Raw genomic sequence first — 13,596 nt, 5'->3', positions numbered from 1 at the left:
TATAGAAAACACCTACATAAGGCTTTTCATCTTTGGAGTGCTTTACAAACAATAACATTAATTCAAAACATGATATAAAACTAAAGAAGCAAAACTAAGAATAATGAGAGGAAGGTTAAATGACAGATCACTCAGTTTTACTAGCATATGCTACAAGTTATGGTAATAAGGGGCTTGCTGCATCAGCATGGATGCATTTATCTGACACTACACATGCCCATATGAACTGAATAGATGCCACTTCAAAACCATAGTGCATCACAACAATATTCCTTAATAGGCTCCTTCAAAGCTGCCATTCATTCATCTCCAACTGATGTGCTACCAGGTAAAACGGAGCTTGTTTCTGCTGCAGCAGTCAGTATCCCTTTGTGTAGTCTAGCATCCCAAAAGAAGTTAGTATATCCATATTATGACTAATAATTGCAGCATAGACTGTAAGGCATATAAGGCATGTAAGGCATTGCTTCTCAGCCTTTTGGCTAAGATCATGTTTAGTATCTGTTCTTAACAGTTTAATATCTGATACATCATTGAGAAGAGGAATTTATATTAAACAGGTTTTCAGATCTGGAGCTTGCTCTTTCCACTCCATGCATCATAAATTGGTAAAAAATGGGTTTGATGGATGGACTACTCCATGGATAAAAAACTGGATAGATGGCTGCATCCAAAGGGTGGCTGTCAATGGGTATATGTCCGAGTGGAGGCCAGTGACAAGCAGAGTCCCTCAAGAATCAGTACTGGGACCAGTCTTCTTTAACATTGTCGTTGGTGACATGGACAGTGGCATTGAGTGCACCCTTAGCAAGTTTACCGACAACACCAAGCTGAGTGGTGTGGCTGACACACTGGAGGGAAGGGATGCCATCCAAAGGGACCTTGACAGGCTGGAAAGGTGGGCACGTGCCAATCTCATGAGATCAACAAGACCAAGTGCAGGTTCCTGCATCTGGGTCGGGGCAATCCCAGGCACCGATATAGACTGGGAAATGACTGGTCTGAGAGCAGTTCTGAAGAAAAGGACTTGGGAGTGCTGGTGGATAAGAAGCTCAATATGAGCTGCCAGTGTACACTTGCAGCCCAGAAAGCCAACTGTATGCTGGGCTGCATCAAGACAAATGTGGCCAGCAGGTCGAGAGAGGTGATTCTCTCCCTCTACACTGCTCTCCTGAGACTCCACCTGGAGTATTATGCCCAGCTCTGGAGTTCCTGTTACAAGAAAGATATGGACATACTAGAACACGTCCAGAGAAGGGCCATAATACTCCACCGACAATAACCAGGCTAGCTCAGTCTGGAAGCAAATGAAAAGCTGTATTTACAAGCAGAGAAATGCAATGAATATGTACAAATATACAAAATTCACGACACTTACAAATATATACAATCAACAGAAAAGCACAACTGATCTCCCTTTGCTTCCCCCCAAGGGGACCCTCCCAAAGGGGCCTCTCTCTCTCCCAGGAGCTTCCCCCCAGACCCCCCTGGACAGAGAAGCAGAGTTAGTTAAGCAGAAAGTTGTTAACTTAGCTGCCAAGGTCAGTACGTGTTATCTTCAGCCAGAAGAGAAGAAGAAACAGCAGCCAGACAGCCCAGCAACTGCCCCCACTGCAAAACGCAGAATGTGCAGAGTGCCCACTTTGTTTTGGGCAATAGTCCTTAAACATTTCTATCTATCCAATGGAAGTGTTTAGAACAATCAGTATTTTGCTTTCTTACACCCAATAGTGACATATTTACACTCTTTCGCTTTCTCTGTTCTGAACTTTGCAAGGAAAAAATTAAAAAGACAGTTTCAAACCATCACAGTCCACCCCTTCTAAACAATTACACTGGCTGCTACTACCATTTATCTAATCTAAAATAGTATCTACAACAATAGGTGAATGAAGACCATAGTCCATTCCAGCTATCTCAGATGTAGATGATTCAAAAGAGTCACATCACAGGAAAAACAGCAAACAGCTTGTTTCCTCGCAGATGGAGCGAAGGAAAGAACAGGGACTCTCAGGTGACTCAGGGCTCTCAGGGTTCGTGCACCGTAGATCTCATGGACTTTCCTCTTGGGCGCGATGCTGTATAGGCGCAACACTCAGAATTTAACCTCTCTCAGCCAAAGTTAGATTTCTTTGTGGAATACACTGAATTTCACCGTTTTCTTGCATTACCCAATAGGTGTGACCAGGACCTTCAGCAGAAACCACGCCTCGGACAGGTTTGGCCTCTCCTGAAGGAGAGAATACCCAAACAGTTTTGCCTAACAGATTCTTTTCTCTGATAACAGGAACTCTATCACCTTCTCCCTTTCGCAACAAATCTGATTGGGCATGTCCAGCTCGATTCACTGAACCTCTACTATTCACCAACCAGCTTGCTTGTGCTAAATGTTTCTCCCAGTTTTTCAAAGATCCACCCCCCCATGGCTTTGAGAGTGGTTTTCAGCAAACCGTTGTAGCGTTCGTTCTTCCCTGTAGCTGGTGCATAGTAGGGAATGTGGAATATCCACTCTATGCCGTGCTCTTTGGCCCAGTTTTTCACAAGATTGTTTTTGAAATGAGTTCCATTGTCCGACTCAATCCTCTCTGGAGTTCCGTGTCTCCACAGGATTTGTCTTTCCAGACCAAGAATGGTGTTACGTGCAGTTGCATGAGGAACTGGATAAGTTTCCAGCCATCCAGTGCTTGCCTCTACCATAGTCAGCACATACTGCTTACCAGATTGAGAACGAGGTAGAGTGATGTAGTCAATCTGCCAGGCTTCACCATACTTGTACTTGGACCATCGGTCACCATACCATAAGGGCTTGATCCGCTTTGCCTGCTTAATAGCAGCACAAATGTCACAGTCATGGATGACTTGTGTGATAGCATCCACGGAAATGTCAATGGGTCTGTCACGAGCCCATCGGTAGGTTGCATCTCTGCCTTGATGTCCTGACGAGTCATGGGCCCACTGAGCTAAGAACAGCTCACCTCGGTGTTTCCAGTCAAGATCAGGATCAGGATCAGAGTTTGTGTCCACCTGGGAAACTCTTGCAGCTAGATCTGCCCGATGGTTGTCGTGGTGGTTCCTCTGTAGCTTTGCTCTTAGGAATGTGAGCATCGATGTGTCTCACTTTCACTGGGATTCTCTCAACGCGAGCAGCAATGTCTTGCCACAGATCTGCAGCCCAGATAGGCTTTCCTTTCCTCTGCCAGCCATTCTTTTTCCAGTCTTTCAGCCAACCCCACAAGGCATTGGCTACCATCCATGAATCGGTGTAGAGATAAAGCTTTGGCCATCTGTCACGTTCAGCTACGTTAAGAGCTAGCTGGACAGCTTTTACCTCTGCAAATTGACTGGATTCTCCTTCTCCATCTCTCGCTTCTGCAACCCTGCGCGTTGGGCTCCACACTGCAGATTTCCACCTTCGCTTGTTTCCAACAAGACGACAGGAACCGTCTGTGAACAAAGCATATCTCTTGTCATCATCAGACAGATCACTGTAAGGAGGAGCTTCCTCAGCACGAGTTACTCTCTCCACTGGAGGTTTAGCACAGCTTGTGCCTTCTGGCCAGTTTGTGATCACCTCCACCAAACCAGGCCTTTCGAGATTTCCCATTCGAGCTCTCTGTGTTATCAGAGCCATCCACTTAGACCAGGTAGCATCTGTTGCATGATGTGGTGAAGAACCTTTACCTTTGAACATCCAATTCAGAACTGGCAATCTAGGAGCTAGAAGAAGTTGTGACTCAGTTCCAATCACTTCAGAAGCAGCTTTCACTCCTTCATAGGCAGCTAAAATCTCTTTCTCTGTTGGAGTGTAGTTTGCCTCTGAGCCTCTGTAGCCACGACCCCAGAAACCAAGAGGACGTCCTCGTCTCTCACCTGGAGCTCTTTACCATAAGCACCAGGTTGGACCATTCTCACTCGCGGCTGTGTACAGAATGTTCTTAATGTCTGGACCAGTTCGGACAGGTCCCAGACCCATCGCTTGGACTACCTCTCGCTTTATCTGGTCAAAGGCTGCTTGTTGCTCAGGACCCCATTGGAAACTGTTTCTCTTTCGAGTCACATCATAGAGAGGTTTCACAATCTGACTGTATCCAGGAATGTGCAGTCTCCAAAATCCCACTATGCCTAAAAAACGCAGGGTTTCTTTCTTATTGATGGGATTTGCCATGGTGGAGACTCTATTTATCACATCCATTGGGATGTGATGGCGACCATCTTGCCACTGCACTCCCAGAAACTGGATTTCTCTGGCAGGTCCTTTCACCTTGTCTCGCTTGATAGCGAAACCGGCTTGCAAGAGAATGTCAATGATTTTGTTACCTTTCTAGAAGACTTCTTCAGCAGGCTCACCCCCGACGATGATGTCATCGATGAACTGAATGTGTTCTGGAGCTCCACCTTTCTCCAAAGCATCATGGATCTGCATGGCAGATGGTTGAACTGTGAATCCCCCCTGGGGCAAACGATTGAATGTGTATTGAATGCCTCTCCAGGTGAAAGCAAACTGAGGCCTGCATTCCTCTGCTATGGGAAAAGAGAAGAAAGCATTAGCAATGTCTATGGTAGCATACCATTTGGCCTGCTTGGATTCCAGCTCATATTGGAGTTCCATCATGTCTGGTACAGCTGCACTCATGGGTGGAGTTACTTCATTCAAGGCACGGAAATCAACTGTCAGATGCCACTCTCCATTCTGCTTTCGCACAGGCCAGATTGGACTGTTGAAAGGTGAATGAGTTTTGCTGATGACTTTCTGACTCTCCAACTGACGAATCAAGTTTTGAATGGGCACCAAAGAGTCATGGTTGGTTCTGTATTGTCTGTGATGCACAGTTTGAGAAGCAACCGGCAGCTTTACATCCTCTATCTCATGTTGTCCCACAACTGCAGATTCATCTGAAAGATCAGGTCTAATGGACAACTTCAATTTTCCTCCATCAATTTCTACAGTTGCTATTCCAAAAGCCCATTTGTAACCCTTAGGGTCTTTAAAACGCCCTTCTCTCAGAAAATCAATTCCCAAAATACAAGGTGCATTAGGTCCTGTTACAATTGTATGTTTCTTCCACTGCTTCCCAGTTAAACTTATATCAACCTCTATCTTAAACAACACTTGAGATCCACCAGTGACTCCCTGAATAGTTATAGATTCTCCTCCTTGATAATTTGATGGTATTATGGTGCACTGAGCTCCTGTGTCAACCAAGGCCCTGTACTTCTGAAATTTTGAAGTGCCAGGCCACTGGATGTACACATCCCAATAGATTCCGTTATCTCCATTATCCCTTACCTCCCCCTGGCGGAAGGCAGGGCACCCCTAATGGTGGGGATTGCTTCCACACGCACAGCTGGCACAACGTCCAGCATCAGAATTAGGATCACTGTTGGAGCTATCAGAGTTGTTCTGGGAAAGTGAGGAAGTGACAGCTACCCTTCTGGTATTGCTACCTCGGGATCTGCCACTCCCGCAACCTCTTGAAAAGATCAGAAGTTGGTTGACCATCCCATCTGTTCATGTTCTCACCAAACTGATCACACAGAGTTATCCAGATACTGCCACGTGATTGCTTCTGCTTTCTGTTTTGGTTTGACCTATTCTGGAATGGCCTTCTTGGAGCACATCTGTTCCTAACAGCTGAAACTTGTATCCATCTGGAGGAAGAGGAATCAGAATCATCCCCCTTCATCAAGTTGGATATGGAGGTTTTGAGTTCCTCCTTCAGCTCTTTCATGCAATTCTTTAACTCTCCAGACAGAGTTTCAATGGCTGAAACCAAAGAAGTACGTGCGAGACTATCCTCCAATTGCCTCATTTGGTCAGCGAAATGGCCAACAGTAGGAGGTGCTCCACCATAATTTCTTGCCACAATCCTGCTTGCCAGAATAGTGGCATAATTAGGAGGAGCAAGCTTAATGAGCTTTTTGGCAAGGCCTCTTCCAACAGGAATTTCATCAGGATTCAGAGTCTTATGATCGCCATAGATTATTCCTCTCACAGCAAATTCTCTCAGACGCTTGATTCCCTCAGCTATTGTGGTCCAAGGCTTAGAGTTCCATGGTAAATCATCCCTGCTGGGGTACCTCAGTGAGACTGCCAGTAGGAGGCATGCCCACAGAGAAACTTTACCAATGCACTTGTTGCTTCTTGGAGTAATCATATGGCTGCTGATAGCACTGTGTCAAGAAAGACGTAAGGCTACTCGCTCTTCTGACCTGCATAGATGTAAGAGGAAATATAGAAAAGCTCAGGGAGGTTCAGAATTGGTTTCTGATTCTGATTACGGTGACCAGAAAATCACAGTTCAGGTTTGTGAGAAAGTTGCCGATAGTTTTGACTCAGAGCCAGCAGCAGTAGCTGCGGGACCTTTGCCAGAATCTGAGATAACAGACTCGGGTACACAGGCAGACACAGTTACACAGACAGACTCGGCGACACAGACTCGATTACACAGGCAGAGAGGGGTACACAGGCAGACAGGGGTACACAAACTGTGTCGGTGTGAGCTGAAATTTCCCCCCCCCCCAACAATAACCAGGCTAGCTCAGTCTGGAAGCAAATGAAGGCTGTACTTACAAGCAGAGTCTAAAATCTACGATGAAATGCAATGAATATGTACAAATATACAAAGTACACAACATTTACAAATATATACAATCAACAGAAAAGCACAACCAATCTCCCTTTGCTTCCCCCCAAGGGGACCCTCCCAAAGGGGCCTCTCTCTCCCAGGAGCTTCCCCCCAGGCCCCCCTGGACAGAGAAGCAGAGTTAGTTAAGCAGAAAGTTAACTTAGCTGCCAAGGTCAGTACGTGTTATCTTCAGCCAGAAGAGAAGAAGAAGCAGCAGCCAGACAGCCCAGCAACTGCCCCCACTGCAGAACGCATAATGTGCAGAGTGCCCACTTTGTTTTGGGTAATAGTCCTTAAACATTTCTATCTATCCAATGGAAGTCTTTAGAACAATCGTTATTTTGCTTTCTTACACCCAATAGTGACTTATTTACACTCTTTCACTTTCTCTGTTTTGAACTTTGCAAGGAAAAAATTAAAAAGACAGTTTCAAACCATCACAACAGGCTGAGAGAGTTGGGGTCTTCCAGTATCTGAAGGGGGTCTGCGAGAATGTTGGTGAGGGACTTTTTAGGGTGTCAGGTAGTGATAGGACTAGAAGGAATGGATCTAAGAGAGAGGAGGGTAGATTTAGATTAGACGTTAGGAAGAAGTTCTTCACCGATAGAGTGGTGAGACACTGGAACAGGTTGCCCAAAAAGGTTATGGAAGCCCCATCCCTGAATGCTTTTGAGGCCGGGCTGGATGTGGCTCTCAGCAATATGATCTAGTGGCAAGTATCCCTGCCCATGACACAGGGGTTATAACTAGATGATCATTGAGGCCCTGACAATTCTGTGATTCTGTGAATGTCAGCAAGAAAAGAGAACTTTGCAGTTTTAGCAAAGGTGAGTTACACAGAGTAGAAATGAAAAACTACCTCACATTTTTATTTTACAATGTATACTTTTTTTCCCAAGCCTTGTCAATCATGTGTATTATTCTCTACCTATTATAGCATGCTTAAATATCAGATACTACATATCAAACTATGTTTGGAACAGGTCTTCAATAATTAAAGTTTATTTTTGTCCAGATTCAAAGGACAGAAGAGTGTGTCCTGCTTTTGGTTATATTCTCTTCAACCCCAGGAAGATATGTGCTGCCTCCTCCAGATCAAACATGAAAAAAATCACCCTATTTGAAAGAAGTTTAAAACACACTTTGAAGTGGTCTTCCTGTACCATGAATCTGTCATGAAAAAGGGCAAATCAATTGTCCACTCCCTACCTGGCTGAAATGCTGCTTCCAAACTGCTGATGACCAATGGAAGATGCATCTTTCACTGATCACTTCATGCCTTTCACCATCATCCTGAGAAGAGTTACTGCTAGATTACCAATAACATGATTCCTGACTTCCTATTATTTCCAAGATATTTAACCCTTCTAAGCAATCAGAGTATCAAAAGGGGAAAAACTAAGATTAGAGCTATGGTAAGGCTTAAAAGTATATTTATTGGGTTGCCAGGGATTATTTATACACTCAAGAGAAAGTCAAAAGCAATAGCATAACATTCTGCTGTTTAACTGACCCCAAAAGTTCTGGAAAGAAAATCTGAGAGGTGAACAGAAGAACCAATTTTTGGAAGGGGAGCAAGCTGAATAGTATAAGCAGCAGCTAAGTTTATTTGCCTACTCTAGCTACATGCATTATAGCTTTGTTCACTTTCTAGGTTGAATCAGAGTGGTGCATAAAGATTCTGCTAATAGGTTTCATTATAGGTTGGGGACATCTTTGACAAAGTGTCCATAACATGTACAGAAAAAAAAAAAAAACATAAAAATCAGAAGTCTGCCATTTTATTTATTTATTAAAATAAAATGCTGCTACTATCAACCTTATGCATATAAACTTTGAATTTCAAAGAGATGAAATCAAAATTGGAAGAGAAAATAAAAGAAAACAATAATCAATGTTTTCCAGCATTTTTTTTTCATTCTTCTCATGCAATTGTTTATTTATCGTGAGCTGGTAAAGTAGCACTGTCTCCTGGGGGAGCCAAGGTTCAACCATACTTGTTACAACATACTGAAAGAAAACAATCTGTTACCCTTTCCTGGTGCTCTTTGCTTGTATCCCACTTCTGAGCACACAAATGGAGGAAGCATAAAGCTCTTAATTATCCTATAATGCATATAAGGGGGTATTGAAAAATACATTAGATTCCAGTACAGTGTGACCAGGGCAACCTCTCAGATGTCTCCTCTTTTCTACATTGTGCTGCATCCTTCAGATATGTTTGAATAAGAAAAGATATGAACTATGATAATGAATAATTCATGTGCTCTTTCAGCCTCCCTCCTCCCACATTGCCCATATTTTCAATTAGATAAAACCCAAAGATACATTCTAAATCAATTTCTGGCAAAGCTAATGACAGTAAAGGAGAAAATTTCATTTTACTCTATCATGGTTATTTTGGTACACAGAATAATGTTTTTTATAGCTTTATTCATAAACTCTGTGTAAAGTCAATCTTCTCTTTGTGTTACATGAACAAATTTCAATCACATGCGTACATATTGAGAATGTGTTTTTTCATGTCTGCATAGTGGGCAGAATCATAGAATGGTCTGGACTGGAAGGGATGTCCAAAGGTCATCTAGTTCAACCCCCCCTGCAGTAAGCAGGGGCATCCTCAATTAGATCAGGTTGCCCAGAGTCCTGTCAAGCCTGACCTTGAATACCTCAAGGGATGGGGCCCCAACCACCCAGGCAACCTGTTCCAGTGTTCCACAAACTTCATGGTGCAGAACTTGTTCCTGACATCCATTCTAAATCTACTCTTCTCTCGTTTGGGGCTATTGCCCCTCATTTTATCACTACAGGCCTTTGTAAACAGTCTCTCTCCATCTTTCTTGTACGCCCCCTTCAGTGGCGATTAGGTCTCCTTGGAGCCTTGTCTTTTCCAGTCTGAACAACCCCAGCTCCCTCAGCCTGTCTTCATTGCAGAGGTGCTATAACCCCCTGATCATTTTTGTGGCTCTCCTCTGGACCTGCTCCATCAAGTCCATGTCCTTCCTGTATTGAGGGCTCCAGACCTGGATGAAGTACTCCAGGTTAGGTCTCACCTGAGCAGAGTAAAGTGGCAGAAACACCTCACTCAGTCTGCTGGCCATACTTCTTTTGATGCAGCCCAGGATGTGATTGGCCTTCTGAGCTGCAAGTGCACACTGCCTGCTCAGGTCCAGCTTCTCATCCATCAGCATCCCCAAGTCCTTTTCTGCAGAGCTGCTTTCTGTCACCTCATCCTGTAGTCTGTATTGATAGTGAGGATTGTTCTGGCCCAAGTGCAGAACCCTGCTCTTGCTCTTGTTGAACCTCATGAGTTCACCTGGGCCCACCTCTCCAGCTTGTCCAGGTCCTTCTGGATGATGTCACGTCCCTCTGTTATATCAGCAGCACCACTCAGCTTGGTGTCATCCGCAAATTTGCACTCTAGCCCACTGTCTATATCATTGATAGAAATATTAAATAGCACAAGCTCTAGTACAGACATCTGAGGACTCCCTCTGGACTTCAAGCCATTGAGCACTACTCTCTGGATACAACCATCCAGCCAACTCCTTGTCCACTGAACAGTCCACTCATCAAATCCGCCTCTCTCCAGCTTGGTGAGTAGGATGTTGTGGGGCACTGTGTCAAAGGCTTTACAGAAGTCCAGATAGATTACATCCATAGGTCGTCCCTTATCCACCAACACAGTCACTTTATCATAGAAAGCCACCAGGCTGATTAGGCAGGATTTGCCCCTTGTAAAGCCATGCTGGCTGTCTTGAATCATAGAATCATTAAGGTTGGAAAAGACATTTAAGATCATCCAGTCGTACTGCAACCAAGCTACCATGAGTACTAAACTATATCCTGAAGCATGACATCTACATGCTTATAGAATACCTCCAGGAATGGCAACTCCACCACCTCAGAGGGCAGCCTGTTCCAATGCATCCATTAACCACAAATCTTTGGGTCCAGCAATCCAGACAGTTTTTAATCCATGTCTTGTCTATGCTATGGGCTGCAAGTTTCTCGAGAAGAATGTTGTTGGGAGATGGTGCCAAAGGCTATACTAAGGTCCAGGTAGACAATGTTGACAGCCTTTCCCTCATCCATTAGGTGGGTCAACTGGTCACAGAAGGAGATCAGGTCAGTCAAGTAGCACCTGCCTTTCAGGCTGACTGGGTCTGACTGGGCCTGATCCTACCACTATCCTTCACTTGCCATGTGAGTGTACCCAAGATGTGTACTCCATAATCTTCCCTGATACTGAGGTCAGGCTGACAGGCCTGTAGTTCCCCAGATCCTCCTTTCATCCCTTTTCGTAGATGGGTGCCACATTGGCAAGCCAGCCAGGTCTGCTGATAGATGATGGAGAGTGGTTTGTCAAGGTCCTCTGCCAGCTCCTTCAGCACTCTCAGGTGAATCCCATCTGGCCCCATAGACTTATGAGTGTCCAGGTAGCATAAGAGGTCATTAACTGTTTCTTCCTGATAGGCCAGGCTACCTTATCATGTAGCTTTGCAGTCTCTTTAGGTTCACTCAAATTAGAAAACATCTGTAATGTATTGCTTCAATGAATAATTTCCTATGATAAGATCCATTCAGATCCTCAGTAAAGTACATTTTTCCATAAGTCTGTTCAGATTTCTAAAGGAAAAGTGCCTAGAGAGTGACTTGGAGACATTTCTCAATTTGTTCTATTTTTAGTTCACATAATTCCCCTCTAGATATGTAGAATAAATTTCAGCTTTCCAATAGGACCTTATTTGTGACATGAGATATCACTCTGCATGGGCATTCTGTGTCAGATCAGGTCAGATCAAGATGTCCTGATCAAGTCGTGGCTGTACTTTCTGGGAAATAATTTCTCAGTGGTGGATAAAAGATGTGTAAGTTTCTATCTTTTATCTCTTTGAAGAGATGAGTTGAACACAGAACTAAAAAAGTAGAAATGTGGCACCTAATGGAGGCATCATCACTGTATTTCTTACTTTTTTTGTGGGGGAGATTTTGAAGCTTCTTCAGAGACTTATGGTCCCATAGAAATTATCTCTTTCTAACTGAAATAACATTAAATGTCTCCGCCTTCAATTAATCAGTACTTGTTTCTGTTATTTTACACTCTAATATAAAATCAGAATCTGAGTGTAAATACTTCTAGCTGTCCAGTGTTGACTATTGTGGTAAAGCCAAACAGGCCCAGCACAGACCCAGACAGGCCCTGATGTATCTAGACATGGTCCTCCTCTCCCCCCTCCCTCCTGCAGAAGTTGGGGTAATGCATGAAAAGGGACAAAAGAAAGGCCCCAACATGTCTGGGTAAACAAATCTCCTTCTGAGGTAAGAGCACATGTACTGCTCACTGCTTCTCCCACACCAGGCCTTTTCTGCCTTTTATGGCCACAGCCTGGCAGAGTCCCTTTTCATTGGGTAACTGCTGGCTTCGGTTGCCCTGTTGGCCCAATTGAATCTCGGGCAAGTAATAAATACAGGCCAATTTGTAGTGGCCTTCCCTTGCCTGCTTTAATTTGCCTTGCCTGGACTGCCTTGCCTTGAGTTGTCCTGCCTCGAGTTGCCTGGTCCAAGACCTGGGATAGAAGCCATGAGCTCTACTCACTGCAAGCCAAGAAGCCACAGGCTTAGGATCGCATCCTCTCTACCCCTTGCAACTAGAAATTTTGCCATGCCTCACTTTACCCAGGAAGACGCAAGAGCCCTTTGCAAACGTGTCGTGTCGCCCGCTGTCCTGCTAGAGCCAGACCAGCCATCGGAGACCATGTGGCATTCTTGCCAGCAACCAGCTGTGCTTGGCACATGAGAGCGCCCCAAAAAGCCTCAACAGCTAAGAGCAGCATCCCCCTGCTTGGGGTAGAACCTTTTGTGAGTAATTAATTCATTGCCTCCTTGGCTTAATGGTTCTTGTCCCCACCTTGGTCAAGCGCCATTTTGAGCTGGGGGATTCTCTCTTTCTGTTATTCCTCCTGGTTTGCTTAAAATTGTGTGCTGGTTTGAGGCCAGACAGATCCTCTCTTGCCCCAAAAGGGACAAAAGAATGACACACACAAACGGATTGGAGAATGATGGAAAGTTTAAATGGAAAAGCGATTGGTGAAGCTACAGAAAACTACAAACTACAAAGCATAGTGGCAAGAATATCCCAAAAGCATACAGAGCCCCTTACATAACACCCAGAGGCTTCCCAATCCTTCCCTTCTTCCCACACCTGAGGGTATACCCAAACCCCCATGGCTCTTTCTTACCCCCCCTTCTCTCACTGCTAGGCAAGTCTCAGGCTGGCCAGATCTGAGACTGCCCCCCCTCCATTCTCCTCCTGGCATTAGGCCTAGACAGGCCTAAGAGGCCAAGAGGATACTCCCCCAGCATTACCCAATAAGAGAGGACATCTCCCATGGGAGCAGAGAAGGAAGAACGAGAGAGATAATGACTTTGCAGATGGATTTATAGGGCGCAGGATTTATGGGTAGAAATACACCATTTCCTGTGTCCACTCCTATTGGGTGGGCACCCGGGACACCAGAGGTGTAATTTATGTGGCAGTAGGAGGGGGCACCCAGCCTAAACTGCCACAAATTGTTAAAATTGTTATATATTGCCTAAATATTGTACATTCCCACTGTAAATATATATTCCAGCTGTACATTGAACCTATTTAATAATTTTGGGGCATTTTTTCATATTAATAAAAACTTACTAATATGTTAATTAATATTCATATTTGCCATATTCTTAATTATAAATTTAAAAATTCATAACATTGACAAGTGAAGTCAGCAACATGTGCTCACCTCACAATTCAACATACCAGGTGTTTTCAAGACTTTTCGCTGAGCAGAGCACATGGCTGTGTCACGTCAGTTGCATGAAATTTAACGAGGCCAAGTATCAGGTCCTGCACTTGAATGATAACAACCCCATGTAATGCTACAGGCTTGGTCAGAGTGTCTGAAGAGCTGCCCATTAGAAAAAG

The 13,596-nt window shown here is 44.4% G+C and overlaps 1 protein-coding gene and 1 pseudogene across 2 annotated transcripts in view; one reads left to right on the top strand and one right to left on the bottom strand.

Annotated features, from left to right (window-relative positions):
- Positions 1-13,596, bottom strand: part of LOC128974830 (ephrin type-A receptor 6) — a 604,268-nt gene that overhangs the window by 467,465 nt on the left and 123,207 nt on the right. The gene's annotated exons all lie outside the window — the stretch shown is intronic.
- Positions 463-639, top strand: LOC128974986 (U2 spliceosomal RNA; annotated as a pseudogene).

The sequence above is a fragment of the Indicator indicator genome, chromosome 1 (assembly GCF_027791375.1).
Source record: "Indicator indicator isolate 239-I01 chromosome 1, UM_Iind_1.1, whole genome shotgun sequence".
Taxonomy (NCBI): Eukaryota; Metazoa; Chordata; class Aves; order Piciformes; family Indicatoridae; genus Indicator; species Indicator indicator.
The sequence above is the reverse complement of the archived record's forward strand: the minus strand, read 5'-3'. Positions and strand labels throughout refer to the sequence as shown.